This window comes from Sorex fumeus, unplaced genomic scaffold (genome assembly GCF_029834395.1).
Source record: "Sorex fumeus unplaced genomic scaffold, SorFum_2.1 ptg000032l, whole genome shotgun sequence".
NCBI classification, from domain to species: domain Eukaryota; kingdom Metazoa; phylum Chordata; class Mammalia; order Eulipotyphla; family Soricidae; genus Sorex; species Sorex fumeus.
Window position 1 is genome coordinate 6,680,865 of NW_026606089.1, and position 17,754 is coordinate 6,698,618.

Here is a 17,754-nt window from a genome sequence, read left to right on the forward strand (position 1 = left end):
TGTTGTAGGGAACCAGGGACATTGGTGGTGGGAAATTTACACTAGTGGAGAGAAGCATGTTGGATCGTTGTATGACTGGAAGCAAATTATGAATAGTTTGTAATGGTCTATCTCACAGATATTCAATAAAAATTTAAAAATATATATCCTTAATTGGTAGCGCAGACTACTGATAGAACTTTGAAAACCAGCATATCTATTTTTGTGTTCTCAGTAGGAAAAAAAATGTTACTCACCTGTGTGCCAATAGCTTGAATAATGCTAAACCGAAAGATACATCAATGCTTGACTCTGGCATGAATACTGTAATTGCAGGTATGTTATGTTTTAGAATCAGTTCACGGACAAGAAGTCAAGAGAAGCAGTGGCAAAGAGCAACAATATTGAATGGATAATGTTTGAGGAGCTTGCAAGGGAGAGTAAAGATTTGGCATGAGAAGAGGGAAAAAACCGAAGAGTTAAGTATTAATAAGTATCATGACAAAAATGCAAGGGAGGATATTTTTTGGCAATCGTCACACTCTGTTGAGCTTTTGATGAGGATAAGTATTAGAAAGTATCTTTCTCATTTAGTGGTAAAAAGGTAACTTTGATGGGTGCATTTAAAAAAATTACTTTAATAATTAGAATCACCAAGAGATACACAGTTACAAGGTTGCTCATGATTGAGTTTCAGTCATATAATGTTCTAGCACCCTTCCAGTAAAATGGGGGTGTTTTTGAAGGAATATCCCTGGTGCGAAGACTAGGGCATCTGAATCTTAACACATTTCACCAAATATATGATCTGTACTCACATGATTTACACTGTCTCCCCTGATCTTTGATTTACGTTTTCACGCAATATTTCCTTGTGAAACTCAACAAAAGTGAGGGTCCCTATTTAAGACAAGTACATGTTTCTCTGACATTATATATGTTTTGGTTGCTGAGAGAGTCTCTAAAGCAATGCTCAGGAGGTGTGGGGGCCCCACCGGCAATTCTCAGAAAACGTGTCCATGGTGCTAGGGGTCCTCTGAGGCTATACAGTCTTTGATACTCTGGCAATCAGGTGGTGCTGGGAGTCAAATTGAGAGCATGTGAGACAATTTCCATAAGCACTACATTATTTCTTGAGGCCCTGGGTATTAAATTGATGTCAGCATTCTGAGGTCCTCCCTTTTGTCAGAAAGCAGAGACTTGTGCAGGAGAAATTGGAAGAGACCTTAGGGTTTAGCTAGGTTGACTGAGTAGACGGTGATACCATTAAGATTGGAACATAAAGTAAAAATAAAACAAGAGAAAGATCTAACAATTATAAACAGGGCTATAGTACTCAGCAGAAGTACTGGTAGATGCGGCAGAAGCCGGGAAAAGTATTCGTAACGCCCGCCTGTCCTTAGCCAACTATAAGACCAAGATGACTGCCCTCCGACGTCCTGATGGATCCATCACATCCTCCAGAATGGCAATGGAGAAGATTATCCATGACTTCTACTCAAATCTCTTAGATAGCCATGTCCACTTGCCGACATACCAAATTCCACAGGATGGGTATGTCGTTCCTAACGTTCTCCCTTCCGAAATCCGACACGCCATTTCATTGGTAAAGAAGCAAACAGCACCCGGCCCAGACAAGGTCAGACCTGAACACCTGAAGAACCTGCCGTCAGTACTCATCAATACACTGGCTCGACTCTTCACTCGCTACCTGTCTGAATGCAAGGTTCCGTCCCAATGGAAAACCAGCAGGACCGTACTACTGTTCAAGAAGGGAGACATCCATGAAATTGGCAACTATCGCCCGATCTGCCTATTGTCTGTCATCTACAAGCTGTTCACTCGAGTCATCCTGAATAGGATTGGCAGAACACTAGATGAAGGACAACCATGCGAGCAAGCAGGGTTCCGCAAAGGATTCAGCACCATCGACCATATCCACACGGTAACCAAGCTCATTGAGGTTTCTCTGGAGTTCAAGATGCCGCTCTGCTTAACGTTCATTGATTTAAAGAAGGCCTTTGATTCTGTTGAGACGGAAGCGGTCATTGAAGCCCTAGCCAATCAGGGCATTCAAGCCCAATACATCAGGATCCTCCGTGAGCTGTATTGTGGATTCACTACCAGGATCTCACCATTCTACAAAGAAGTGATCGTTGATGTCAAGAGAGGGGTGCGGCAGGGTGATACCATTTCACCAAAACTCTTCAGTGCCACCCTCGAGAACATCATGCGACGACTGGAATGGGAAGGAATGGGAGTGAAGATAGATGATCGGCAACTACACCACCTCCGCTTTGCGGATGACATTGTTTTAATAACACCAAACATCAGTCAAGCGGCACAAATGCTGGCCGACTTCGACCGTGAGTGTGGAAAGGTAGGACTACAACTGAATCTTACAAAGACAATGTTTATGAGAAACAGCCTTGTTCCTGACGCCCCATTCGCTCTCAATGGAACGACCATATCCGAATGCAACAGCTATGTGTACCTAGGTCGAGAAGTCAACATGAGAAATGACCTGGCACCCGAGCTGCGCAGGAGGAAGAGAGCGGCTTGGAATGCCTTCAAGAACGTCGAAGAAATAGCTAAGAGGACGAAGAACCTCCGGCTCTGGGCACATCTCTTTGATTCCACTGTTCTTCCTGCATTAACATATGCCTCAGAGACCTGGGCCCTACGCAAACAAGAGGAGAACGCCATTCAGGTCTCCCAAAGAAGAATAGAAAGAGCTATGCTTGGAATATCACGTTTCACTCAAATGAGAGAACGAATCCGGAGTTCTGACATCCGTTGACGATCAAGGATCAGGGATGCTGTCCCATATGCCAAGGTGTCGAAAATCAGATGGGCTGGTCACGTAATGAGATTTAAAGACGACCGTTGGACTAGAGCTGTTACTGATTGGATTTCACGGGATGTCAAGAGACCGCGTGGCCGCCCACCTACCAGATGGTCAGACTTCTTTGTCAAGATCATGAACGATCGATTTGAGGCCCTCCTTGTTCCCGGAGGGAAGATATGCCATTGCGCTACACTAGCACGCGACAGGGACAAATGGAGACGTTACTGGCGCCCGCTCGAGCAAATCGACGACTAACGGGAAGTTAAGTGATTATCACTTAAGTGAAGTGATAGTACTCAAAAAGTTTAGAAACAGGCACATTGGCAAGTAGTTTTAAAAAGCATCCAGGAGAGAATATAGTATTGTGAGTGAACGAATCTACTCTATGGATTCATCTCATCCTTGAAATGGAAAAGGACAATGTGTTACAGTTACAAATTTACAAATAAGATATATACCATCATATATTTCATCATATATTTCTGCTGTGTTCCTATGCTTTACCAAGTATTATTCTAATTTTTAAATTTACTTTAATCATTAAAAGAGTATTTCTCTACATTAATCTTTTTAATGAAATATTTCATTAAAAATGTTTTCCAAAAAATTTATTTAAAATGTTTTATTAAAATGTTATTTAAAAAGAAACATATGGGCCACATAGTTAGTGCAATTTGTAGAGGGTTTGTATGCAGCGAATCTGAGTTCAATCCCCAGAATCCTGAGCCTTCCAGAAGTGATCTCTGCATACAGAGTCAAAAGTGAGCCCGGAGCACATCTGGGTGCGCTCCCTTCGCCACAAAAAAGGAAGAAAAGAAAAACATATAACTGATACTTGAGTAACATAGAGGTTAAGGGTGCTAATTCCTGTATAATTTTTGAAAGCCCCCAAAATTATTAGATAGTTTGCTATTGACCAAGAAGATGGTTTTTTAATAGTATTTACTTACATTGTCTAAGTAGTGATATGTGTGGTATAGAAATCTGTACATTGTGATACATTTAAAAAAATTATAATGCATTTTATAATGGACTTTATAATACATTTGTATTTTATAGTAATAAGTGATAAATTATATTTCTGTTTTTGTGGGGTATTTGGGCCATAGTATGTGGTGCTTGGGACTTCTGACTCTGTGCTCAAGGGTCATTCTTGGTGGAGCCAGCCAATAATTTGTGTTGACTGTGTGCATGGTAAATGCTTTAATCCCTATACTAAGTCTGGGGTCCAATCAAATAAATTATCTGCATATATTTTAAACATTCATGGCATACTTTTTCTTAGATTCTTTGATATATCTAGGATATATTGATCATCTTTAGGAAAAGATATTACCTGATTTTTAAATATTTGTAATTTGGGAGGACATTTTAATTTCTCATTTTAATTTGTGCTCTTTGTCTACTAGTGAGCTTGAAAATTGCTCTTGTGTGGTACTACATGGAAAATAGTATGCTAAGCGAAATGAGTCAGAAAGAGAGGGACAGACATAGAAAGGTTGCATTCATCTGGGTAATATAAAGTAACAAAATAAGAGACTAACAACCAAGAACAGCTGTGATAAATATCAGGTTGTTCACTCCATGGCTTAGAGGCCAACTTCATTCTCTAGGGGTAAAGGCAGCGCAGATAGAGAAGGGAGCACCCAAAAAGGGTGCTGGGAAGATCTGCCCAGGAAGGGAGATGCCTGCTGAAAGTAGTCTAAGGACCGAACAGGATTGCTACCCAATGTCTCTTCTGCAGACCACAGCACCCAAAGGGAGAGACAGAACAAAAGGGAGTGCCCTACCAAAGAGGCAGGGTGGGATGGGGATGGGGGTTGGGAGGGATACTGGGATTGTTTGGAGTGGAGAATGGGCACTGGTGCTGGGATGGGTACCCGATCATTGTATTACTGAAACCCAAGCATAACAACTTGTAAGTCTACAGCTGTACCTCATGGTGTTTCACTAATGAAACAAAAAAAAATTAAAAAAAGGAAATTGCTCTTGTGTTTACTAGTCATTTACACTTCTTCCAATAGAGATTATATGACCATGGTTTATGCTTATTTTTTCTATACAAGTTTACTAGCTAAATACTGATTTATTTCACAGCACTAATTTATTAAAAACTTTCATACTTTGCCTATCATATTAATTGCCAGAATTTGTTGGTTTTACTTGTTTTTTGATCACGTAATTTGAATTTTAAATTTTTCTTTCAAATTCTAAAATTTTGACACAAATGAGCATATGTTTTTCTTTATCTTCGACAGTTTTAAACTGAGAACAACTGTTTGTTTTGTACAAATAAGATACCTGTGCATTTACAAGCGGTAGGGCGTTCGCCTTAAAAGCGGCCAACATGGCCGACCCGAGTTCGATTCCTCCGCCCCTCTCGGAGAGCCTGGCAAGCTACTGAGAGTATTCAAAATGCCAAACACAGTAACAACAAAGTCTCCAATGGAGACGTTACTGGGCCCGCTAGAGCAAATCGACGATCAACGGGAGGGACTTTACCTTTACCTTTACCTTTATATTTACATTTTTTCCCCTTTATTTTATTTTATTTTTTTTTACAGTTGTAGTTTTACAATTTTTTGTGCTTTGGTTTCAATTATACAATGATTAGATACCCATCCCTCCACCAGTGCCCATTTTCCACCACCATGGATAATATCCCTCCCACCCCCATCCCCCCATCCCCCCTGTCTCTGTGGCAGGGCAATCCCCTGTGTTCTCTCTCTCCTTTTGGGTGTTGTGGTCTGCAAAAGAGGCATTGAGTGGCAAACATGTTCAGTCCATAGTCTACTTTCCACATGCATCTCCCCTCCTGGGAGTATCCTCCAAACATCCTATATTTGGTGCTCCCTTCTCTATCTGAACTGCCCTTTCCTCTAGGATACCCGGCTGGCCTCTAAGTTATGGAGTAATCCTCCTGGTGCTGATTTCAGCTATTCTTGGGTATTAATCTCATACTTTGTTACTTTATATCCCCCAAAATAATGCAATCTTTCTATGTCTATCCTTCTCTTTCCGACTCATTTCGCTTAGCATGATACTTTCCATATTGTACCACTTGTATGTAAATTTCGTGACTTCATCTTTTCTAACAACTACATAGTACTCCATTGTGTAGATGTACCAACGTTTCTTTAACCAGTCATCTGTTCGTGTGCATTCAGGTTTCTTCCAGTTTCTGGCTATTGTAAAGAGTGCTGCAATGAACAAACAAGAGCAGATGTCACTTCGACTATACATTTTTGCCTCTCTGGGATATATTTCCAGGAGTGGTATTGCTGGGTCAAATGGGAGCTCAATTTCTAATTTTTTGAGAATCGTCCATACTGTTTTCCAGAAGGGCTGAACCAGTGGACATTCCCACCAACAGTGAAGGAGTGTCCCTTTCTCGCCATATCCGCGCCAGCATTGGTTGCTTTTGTTCTTTTAATGTGAGCCAGTCTCTGAGGTGTGAGACGGTATCTCATTGTGGTTTTGATCTGCATCTCCCTGATGATTAATGATGTAGAGCCTTTTCTCATGTGCTTTTTTGCCATTCGGATATCTTCTTTGAGAAAGTTTCTGTTCATTTCATTGCCCCATTTTTTGATGGGGTTGGATGTTTTCTTCTTGTGGAGTTTAACCAGTATTTTGTATATCCTGGATATCAACCCCTTGTCAGATGTGTATTTGGTGAATATCCTTTCCCATTCTGTAGACTGTCTTTGTATTTAGGTCACTGTTTCTTTGGAGGTGCAGAAGCTTCTTAGTTTAAGATAGTCCCATTTATCTATCTCTGTTTTCACTTGCTCGGCCAGTGGCATGGCATCTTTGAAGATACCATTAGCTTCAATGTCATGGAGGGTTTTGCCAACTTTATCTTCAATGTACCTTATGGTTTCTGGTCTGATGTTGAGGTCTTTAATCCATTTTGATCTTACTTTTGTACATGTTGTTAGGCAGAGTTCTGAGCCTATTTTTTGCATGTAGCCGTCCCGTGATGCCAACACAATTTATTAAAGAGGCTTTCCTTACTCCACTTCACATTACTTGCACCTTTATCAAAGATTAGATGAGCATATGATTGAGGGGAGATGTCAGTGTATTCAACCCTGTTCCATTGGTCTGCATTTCTGCCTTTTTTCCAGTACCATGCTGTTTTAATTATTGCTGCTTTGTAGTACAGTTTGAAGTTCGGGAGGTTGATTCCTCCCATTTTCTTTTTCCCAAGAATTGCTTTAGCTATTCGTGGGGGCTTATTGTTCCATATAAATTTCAAGAGTGTTTGCTCCATTTCTTTGAAGAATGTCGTGTGTATCATTATAGGGATTGCATTGAATTTATACAATGCTTTCGGTAGTATTGCCATTTTGACAATGTTAAGTCTCCCGACCCATGAGCAGGGGATATCTTTCCATTTCCTCATGTCCTCTTTTATTTCCTGAAGTAGCGTTTTGTAGTTTTCTTTGTACAGTTCCTTTACTTCCTTAGTTAAGCTGATTCCTAGGTACTTGATTTTCTGGGGCACAATTGTGAACGGGATTGTTTTTTTCATGTTGCTTTCTTCTCTCTCACTGTGCGTATAGTAAATCCGTGGACTTTTGGGTATTGATTTTATAACCTGCAACTTTACTATACGAGTCTATTGTTTCAAGGAGTTTTTTGGTGGAGGTTATTGGGTTCTCTAAGTAGAGTATCATATCATCTGCGAATAGTGAGAGCTTGATTTCTTCCTTTCGTACATGAATGCCCTTAATATATTTTTCCTGCCTAATCGCTATTGCAAGTACTTCCAGTACTATATTGAACAGCACTGGAGCGAGTGGGCATCCCTGTCTCATCCCTGATCTTAGAGGGAAGGCTCTCAGTTTTTCCCCATTGAGGATGATGCTTGCTGTAGGCTTGTGGTAGATGGCTTTAATTATGTTGAGGAAGGTCCCCTCTATACCCATTTTGGCTAGGGTTTTCATCATAAAGGGGTGCTGGATCTTATCAAATGCTTTCTCTGCATCTATTGATATGATCATATGCTTTTTATCTTTTCTTTTGTTGATATGCTGGATTATGTTGATTGATTTCCGAATGTTAAACCATCCTTGCATCCCTGGGATGAATCCTACTTGGTCATGGTGTATGATCTTTTTGATGAGTAGTTGGATTCTATTTGCTAGTAGTTTGTTGAGGATCTTTGCATCTGTGTTCATCAGGGATATCGGCCTGTAATTCTCTTTCTTTGTGGTATCTCTGTCTGCTTTTGGTATCAGTGTGATATTTGCTTCGTAGAAACTGTTCGGAAGTGTTTTTGATATTTCAATTCGTGGAAAAGATTAAAGAGCATTGGGAGTAAGTCCTCTTTAAAATTTGGAAGAATTCACTAGTGAATCCATCCGGACCAGGACTTTTATTAGTGTTTTTCTCTCCCTTTCTTTGTGAGTTTTGCTAGAGGCTTATCGATCTTGTTAATTTTCTCAAAGAACCAGCTTTTGGTTTCATTGATCTTTCAGATTGTTTTTTGGGTTTCCATCTCGTTAATCTCTGCTCTGAGTTTTATTATTTCCTTTCTCCTGTTCGGGTTGTGCTCATTTTTTTGGTCCTTCTCCAAGCTCTTAAGCTGTGAGGTTAGGTTACTTATGTGTGCTCGCTCCTCCTTCCTGAGGAATGCTTGTAGAGTTATAAACTTTCCTCTTAACACAGCCTTTGCTGTGTCCCATAAGTTTTGGTAACTCGTGTTCTCATTTTCATTCGTTTCTAGGAATCTTTTGATTTCTTCTTTGATTTCCTGTCTAATCCACTCGTTGTTCAATAGAGCACTGTTTAATTTCCAGGTGTTTGATTTAGTTTTCTGTTTTTGTGTGTGAATTACTTCTAATTTCAGCGCATTATGGTCTGAGAAGATTGTTGATACAATCTCTACCTTCTTAATTTTATGGAGGCAAGTTTTGTGGCTCAGCATGTGGTCTATCTTGCAGAATGTTACATGTAAGCTAGAGAAGAATGTGTATTCAGCTTTTTGTGGATGAAGTGCCCTGTATATATCTACTAAGTCCCTTTCTTCCATTGTTTCCCTCAAATGAAGTATGTCCTTGCTAAGCTTGAGTCTGGTTGATCTATCAAGAGGTGACAAAGCAGTGTTGAAATCTCCCACTAGTATTGTGTTGCTATTGATGTCTTTTTCCAAATCTATGAGTAGTATTTTTAAGTACTTTGCTGGTCTCTCATTAGGTGCATATACATTTATTATTGTAAGTTCTTCCTGTTGTACAGATGCTTTGATCAATATGAAATTGCCTTCACTGTCTCTTATGACCTTCCTCACTCTGAAATCGACGTGGTCTGATATAAGGATGGCTACCCCAGCTTTTTTATGGGAGCTGTTTGCCTGTAGGATTGTTTTCCAGCCTTTGACTCTGAGTCTGTGTTTGCTTTGACTGTTGAGACGCGTTTCTTGCAGGCAGCAGAATGTTGGGTTCAATTTTCTAATCCATCCTGCCACTCTATGTCTTTTAATTGGTGCGTTTAGCCCATTGACATTGAGAGAGATTATTGTTATGGGATTTTGTCCCATTGTTCTGTTAAAATTTGGTGTATTTGAGGGGCCTTTCTTGCATTAAAGTAGCCCATTTAGTTGTACCTGTAACCATGTTTTTGAGTCTATGAAGTTCCTGAGCTGTTGTTTGTCTGTGAAACTGTGTGTTGTTCCTTCTATTATGAATGAGAGTCTTGCTGGGAAAAGTATTTTGGGGGAGGCATTTATGTCATTGAGTTTTTTCACTATGTCCCACCACTGTTTTCAGGCCATGAGGGTTTCATCAGAAAAATCAGCTGTGAATTTTAAGGATGCTCCTTTGTAAAAGATTTCTTTCTTCGATCTTGCTGCTTTCAGAATTTTGTCTCTGTCTAAGGTTTTGGTCATTTTGATCAGAATGTGTCTTGGGGTATTTTTATTCGGATTTCTTTTAGCTGGTACCCTTCGGGCCTCCTGAATGTGGTCACAAGTTTTCTTCAGCTCTGGAAATGTTGTAGCAATGATTTCTTTGACAGTTTCTTATTCATCGAGGTTTTCTTCCTGTACCTCTGGGACTCCAATAATTCTTACGTTACCCCTCTTGGCTTCATCACGATCTTCTCTTGCCATCTGTTCCCGAATTGTGAGTCTCTTTTCCATTTTCTGCTCTTTTCTGGAGAGTCTCTGAACTTCATCTTCGAGCTCACTGATTCTGTTCTCAGCCACTCTTACTCTGCTGCTGAGGCCTTCCACTGAGCTTTTCAATTCGCCTACGAGATTTTTCAGGTCTGACATTTCTGATTGCATTTTCCTCATTTCTGCCTTCAGATCCTCTTATCTTTTATTGGCATTGGTTTCCATTGTTTCTTTTAATTCCCTAAGCATCCTAATTAGCTCCCTTCTGAAATCCTTGTCAGAGAGGTTGTCTAACACTACAATACTGATGGTGTCATCTGGGCTAGACTCTTCAATATGAAAGTTTGGTGGGCTTTTTCGTTGCTTTACCATTGTGAGAGGTGTGGTTTAGTCCTTCACGTTCAATGTTACTATTCTGCTTGATATGCAGTGTGAATTGAGATAGGCTTATGAGTTATTGGCTACTGTGTTTCTAGTTGCTGAGCTAAAATAGAGAAGTTTCCATTTAAGAAGGTAGCTTATGGTTCCTATGGCATACGTAGTGGGAAAATATTTTGCGGCGGTGACAGCGGCCGCGGCTCCTGAAAGAGTCCCTGGCACTGGCGAGGAGTTGGGAACGTCTCCTGTTTGGAAAAGTAATACCAAATGTTGTTTCTTTAACAGTGCAATATAAACGATTATTTCGTAATTTTCTTGATTAATGAAATAGCTAAGCAATTGAGTATAATGGGAGTGTTTTTCTAACAGAAGAGTCTGACGAAGGTGAAACTGTTATAACTGTCTTGTAGGATTCCATCTCCCTAGCCTGCTTCATTTTACCTCTCTCTCTATCCAATCCGGTCTTCTTCTTGGGAATCTGACCTCCTGATTGGCTAGCCTCTACCTTTCAACTGCCTACTTTATGACATCATTCTGCCACCCATCCAACTACCAACTTGTAGAATCTGGGGTCCCCATGCAATTGTTTGTAAACAAATTTGAATCATCATGGCAAGTGACCAGTGACCAATGACCAATCACCAGTGACCAGTCATCTGTACTGGACACTTGTGGTCTTAAGCCGCTTCAGTGTTCAGACATACTCTCGTACCGTCTCCTCTTCTCGTATACCTTTCATCGGTATTTCCTCTTCTCTGACCATGGCAGGTAAAGAATAATACATTTCAACGCTTTTTATTAGATATATCATCCCTAAACTTAGCAGTCAAGTAAAAACAACATGTAGTAATGAAAGAAAGTATTCAAGTAGAATTTTATAAGCCTCATTTTAGCTTGACTTGGACATTTGCTGTGTGATTTTTGACATTGGCTTTCGTTCTCTCATATACAAAGTGCTTTTCCTCATTGATTACATTATATTTTAGAAATGTTTACAAGCTCAAATACACATATATATGTATGAGTGTTGATTCTCTGTGTTTCTTTTTGTTTTTAATAGAGAATTTTACATGATATCCATTGAAAAAATATAAATCAGAGACAGTATTTTGACAGAAACAGAAAATGTAGATGCTGTGGAAAACTGTTAATATATACTAGCAAGTTTTCTCTGTAATGGTCTCTCCACTTGTATTTATACTTCAGTATTTTAAATATAGTGCTATTAGGTAAAGGTAAAGGTAAAGGCCCTCCCGTTGATCGTCGATTTGCTCGAGCGGGCCCAGTAACGTCTCCATTGGAGACTTTGTTGTTACTGTGTCTGGCATATCGAATACTCTCGGTAGCTTGCCGGGCTCTCCGGGAGGGGCGGAGGAATCGAACTCGGGTCGGCCATGTTGGCTGCTTGTAAGGCAAACGCCCTACCCGCTGTGCTATCGCTCCAGCCCTGTGTAATATTACTGTGTAATATTACTGTGTAATATTACTGTGTAATATTACTGTGTAATATTACTGTGTAATATTACTGTGTAATAGTGCTATTACACAGTAATAATCATTTATCTTTGAGTTTTCTATTTAAACCAGGTAATAATATTACTGTGTAATATTACTGTGTAATAGTGCTATTACACAGTAATAATCATTTATCTTTGAGTTTTCTATTTAAACCAGGTAATAAGAAAATATGGGGCATGGGGAAAGTGTGGAGTGCTGAGTGGTAGAGAGGCAAGACCTCAAAGTTAAGAAAGTTTGGGATCACTTTCTTCAAATATTGACCAATAGAACCAAGACTATATGAGGGAGAATAAAATAGGAAAGAAAAAAAGAAAGAACATGGATGGCGATTATCAAGGAAGGGGAAAACGTTTGGACAGAATGTTGAAGAGAACCAAAGATTTAAAATCAAAAAAGAAAGAATATATATTAAATATGCTGAGATAAATACACTAAGAACAAGTCAAAGCAATTTACTTCAAAAAATGCCAGGACTAGAAAGTATACTATGCCTTGATTAGGGTACCAGTAGGAAAAGCAGTTTATCAGAAAGCCATCCTTGCTGGCTTTTTTCCTTATTATCTCTTACAACACAGTACTTGGTACTTGACAATTTGCAATATAAACACGCTTTAGAGATGATGCTTCCCATATATAGCTAATAGTGGTTATCGAGGGGGGTTGAAGACAATAAATCTTCAATGTTTTTATTACGTTCTGGTTTTTAAGTACACGTACAGGCAGCCTGTTAAAATTTTTAAAAAATGGTTTATTCTAACTTGAATCAGGAGTATTGATTCATTTGTGTGGTAAGTAGGTTCCAGGTTAAAGCTGCTTGTCATCTTTACAAATGTTATTTCATGTGATTTTTTCTTCCTAATATGAGAGTATTTTGATAATAGTCAACATCTGTTTTTAGATCCTAAGAAGACATAGAAAAATCAAGTCTCACAGGTCTAATTACATATTTTTGTCATATTTGTGAATTCTGAGTTTTCCTACATTAAAGATATTTTATTGGATTTTGGTGCTCATTTATTAAACATTGAGAGGAACGTTTTCCTGTTTGATAAATATAATTCTAATCTAGGTGTTGAAATTAAATTTGTAATATTTTATGATCACTTTTTAAATGGTCTTTTGTGTGTCTTGTGTGATAAAGTGAAATCCTATGCTATTTTAACAGGTGTTGTTTGCTGGTTAATATTCAAAGGTATTGATGAGAATAATTTTTTTGTACTTACGAAGTTTTTTCTGTATTTTACTCATTTAAAACATTTCTTGACTATGAAATACAATCACGTTTATTCCTATTTTCTTTTTGTTATGTAGTTACTGGTAAATCTTTTCTGATTGATGGACTGGTACAGTGTGCACTCAAAAATCACCTTCTATTCCATTTTTTGGCTAGCATAGTTTTCTAAAATAGAATATACTTTTCATATTGTATATGTGGAACAATTTATTAATTACCTTATTGGACTGTTTCATTTGGTTTTGTTTGAGACCACATCCACTGTTATTCAGGGCTTACTCTTGGGTCTGCTCTCAATAACTTACTGTACTATGCTGCTTGCTACAGAGCTCAGATTTCATTGATATCTATATACTTCTTTTTCAGTTCTGTGATACATATTTTTCATTATGTTTTCTTTATACTTCCTCCTATGTAAACCGTATGAAATGTAAAAATTATATTCATGTATGCATTATTATTCTTAGAGTTATTAGTAACTACATTTTAGATAAACAACTTAAGTCACAGAGTTTCAATAAAGTTTTCCTTCCAAAAACATTTCTTGGGAAAAACTCAAGTAGCCATTTTTGAAGTGGATCAAAACTCAGGGTAACCTTTTATGCATCAACAAGCTTAAGTCATAAGTGAAACGTAAGTAACAGATATTCATTGCAGAAGTCAAATGGAAACCTGATGATTACAATGGTAATAGTTGTAAAGACCCCAAATGCCTATATTAAAGTAAGGTATCTTCCTAACCGTTTCTGCAATGTAGAGGTCATGCAGAGTCCTGGAAAAAAGTCCACATGCTTAGGTTCCGTAACTTGGTAATTCATAAGGGACAGAGAGATAGTACTGGAGAGGGGATGAGGCACTTGCCTTGTACACAGCCAATCTAGTTGGATCTCTGTCACTGCATACACTCTTCTGAATGTTATAAGGGGTCACTCGAGAGTGTAGAGCCAGAAAGAGCCCAAGCTCACTGTCAGTTATTGGTCCAAAATCTACTCCTTACCGCGCCCAATAAAAATGATTGGAAGACATGAAGTCGCTTTGTCATTTCTGGCCCTCAGGTTTCTTCTTGTCCAGAGAATGTTACCCATTCTCTTAGACTTCCTAGTTTGGAAAAGCTTCCCTTATAGGAAATAACATATGGGTCAATAGGAGAGCAAGCTTCAGGCATTGCTAGGGTAAGGAGAAACTATCTGTAAGCAAGAAATCCATTTACAGAGAAGATCACCTGGTTCTTCTACAGTTCTGTGTTTATTTGGGAGCACGATATCAAACAAACAAAGTGCCAAAAGGTTCCAGGCTTTGAATCACACCAAATTGTTGGAATTTTGGAAACTCAATTGACTGTTGGTACTAGAAGCATCTCGATGGCTTAAATTTTAAGTTCATATTGTTCCTCTCAGCATTGAAGGAGATTCTTAGTCTCACAGATTTTTTTATCACCTTATTGTTCCTTACAGAAAATTTTCAAAATCCATCTGTATTGGGAACTTCACATACTCGGCAGCATTCCCTTCCCGTGGTGAACGATGCAGCTTCCCTAACAGGAAGTGTCTGCAACTACTCCAGAGAATCTGCTCCAGCTGGTAGTTCTGCTTGGCTCCTGCCCTCAGCCTCTGGCACCTCTTTCCAACCACTGATGGGTAGTGTCTAACTTTACCAAAATTTCAGCACGACAATGCTATCTGGAGTGTTTAAAAAAGAGTCATATATCCACCTCAGCTTCTTCCTATACTAGTGTTTTGGAATGGGATAATTCAGGAAATGCTGAAGAGAAGTCTTCTATGGGAGACTTTTCTGTGACTGTCCTTGACCAAGACACCACTGTCTCTTCCATGTCTAAGGCAGCTCGCTATGAGAGAACCCTAGATACCCTCAACACGGTGTCTGTGTACCCATCACTTTCTGCCAGTCTTGTTGAGAGAACACCGTCTCGGTATCCATATCAGAGTCAAAGTCTGTCACTTCCCTACCAGGACCGAAGCCAGGCGTATTACAATCATCAAGGAGGTCTGGGAACTCTCCTTTCTGGCCTGCAGTCCTATGACTCCATGTCATACACAGGACAAAATGGCTCTGCCCCACAAGATTACAGGAACTCATCTAGAGAAATGGTTATGGTTCTGAAGGAGTTTCGGCCCCCAAATAACCAAACACCAACCATTTCCTCTGGAATCGACTTCTCTGTTTCTGCTCAACCCATCACAGAATCTAGTTATCAAGGTGAGTTAAACTGAGAGGAGGGAAAGAAAATTCAAAAATTGGGGTCAAAAAAGAGGAAAACTGTCTATAGACAGGTGGTATTTAAATACACTGAGATTTTTAAGTTTACGAAATGAAGTTAACTAAACTAAGTTCATGTTTACTCCCCTCACTCATTTTACAACATGTTATTTTCACACTCAACATAAGATCTGCTAATGGAAATTGGAAGTTATGATAGTATAATGGATATCTAGGTTTCATATAATGAAACTTCAGGAGCACACAAAAGAATGCCACATTTTTCCCTAGTTATTTCATATATTTTTTAATTTTTATTAGTTAAACATCTTGAGGCACAGTTGTAGACTTACAAATTATTGTGCTTAGATGTCATTTATACAATGATGTAGTACCTATCTCTCCACCAGTGCCCATTCTCCACAACCACGTGTCCCATTATTCCTCCCACCACCCATCCCCCCAATTCCAACCAGCCTCTGTGGAAGGGAATGCCACATTTTACACTGTTCTAGTTCAGCAGTCCTCCAGAATTACCACACTAAAAGTAAAATACAAGTCTTAAACTAGTATTTTGTTAATTTCTTTAGAAGTTTCAGAACTCTTATTGTAATGGTACCTCTTTAACTTTCCCTTCCATTAATGAACAGCAAGGTTCTGAATACACTTGTGGTTCAGAGATTCTGTCTCAAATCATGAAACCTAAAAACTTTACTTCAGCACAAATATCATGCTGAATTAGTACTTCATTCATACTCTTATTATATGATATTAATCTCCTTTTATTTTTCCATGAAAATGAATAAATTGAGAGTAAAATACATTACAATGCTAAGCTCTGTATGGCATTTATTAGTTTAAAAGTCTGTATTTTTTCTTTTAAAAAAGCTTTTGTTTGTAGGAGGTTGAATCTGTGTCACAGTCCGAACTGCTCAGGGATTAGTACTGGGTCTGTGCTAGGGATCACTGCTGAAGATGCTTAGGAGATCATACGGGATACGAAAGATCAAACTGAGGTCAGCTGTGTGCAGAGCCAGTGCCTTACCAAATGGACTATCCCTCTGTCCCAAGTCTCTTATTTTTAAAGTTAGGTTACATAGAAACTCAAGTACAAAGAAAACCAAAAAACAACAGCACCACATGACAAACAGTAAGAACTACAACATTTACCTCCAATCTTCAAGCACAGGGCCTTGTCCATTATCCGTCGAATACCCAGTAACATGCCTTGCCTGTTGCTGGTAGGTACACAGTTGTTGCACCACTAGTTTTGTGGAGGGAATATCTCATTTCGCAGGGACTGATTTCTTCCTTCCTTCCTTTGTAGTGATGAATTTACTGGGGATGGAGACTTCCCTGGCATGGAAACCTTCAGGTCAGACATTTGGTCTGACACAAATTTCCAAATTGCCCACATGTTGCAGTAGCAGGATTCAAAGACCTGAGCGTAATCCACCACCTGAATTTTGGGAAGTTCCCATAATATCTCGAGACCAAAGTAACCTGGGGCTTACGCCAACTCCAACTCAGGAACAAAAGGTTAAGAATTTTGATCAGATGAAAACTGGGCTTGCAAAACCTCTGGATACCTACCGATCCCAGTAGACCTATACCAATGAAAAGATCTGCAGGTAATGAACACCACTGACACCATCGCTCTGAAGCAGGTGCAAGAAAATTCAAGTGGCACTAAGGGGACCTCCCATGCAAAATGGAAGTACAAAAGGTAGTCTTGTGAACCTCTTGAGGGAGAAACCAAGGTCAAAATCCAGCCAAAGGTCTGAGAATGCTTGCTATGGGGAGCTGGGATTGTTCGTAATGCTGCAGTCAGTGAGAGGTGTCCTGTGACCAAGGCCAAGACTAACAGCAAACCTCACAAAGCTGGCTCCAGCAGGATCAGCAAGACAAAGAGCCATGGGCAGGAGAAGATAAAAAACACCAGAGAAAATTCTAAGAAACCTAACGAGTGTAAGCAGCCAGGGAACAAGATAAAGGCAGAAGAAAAGCCCACCAGAAGTAAGATGAAACGCAAGAAAAGTCAACCTGAGCTTTGCCAAGAGGCCATTAAAAAGCCCCGCCTCTACCTAGGCATACACATGCTGGATTCTGTCCAAGTGTTTCATGTTCTGGGGAAGAAGAGTGATCCAAAACCTGGATTCTCTTCCTCCCAGGTCCTGAGTAGCTCAAAGAAGCTAAAAGATGTCAAGCCATCCTTAGCTGTCAAGCCATGGCTAGGTGCTACATGGGATGGAAAAGGCCTTGAGAAAACTCAGGTCAAAGCACACAAACCAAGTAGCAGTGCTGAAAAACTCTCATATCCAACCCAGTCTGAGCTGCCACCTCCTGGGAAGGTCAAATTGGTACCTTTGCCGTTTCTTACCATGGAGAGGCCAAGAGCTCGACCTGTTCCTCGGAGACGACAATGTGACCTCACATCTTCCTGCGGCAGATTACCCT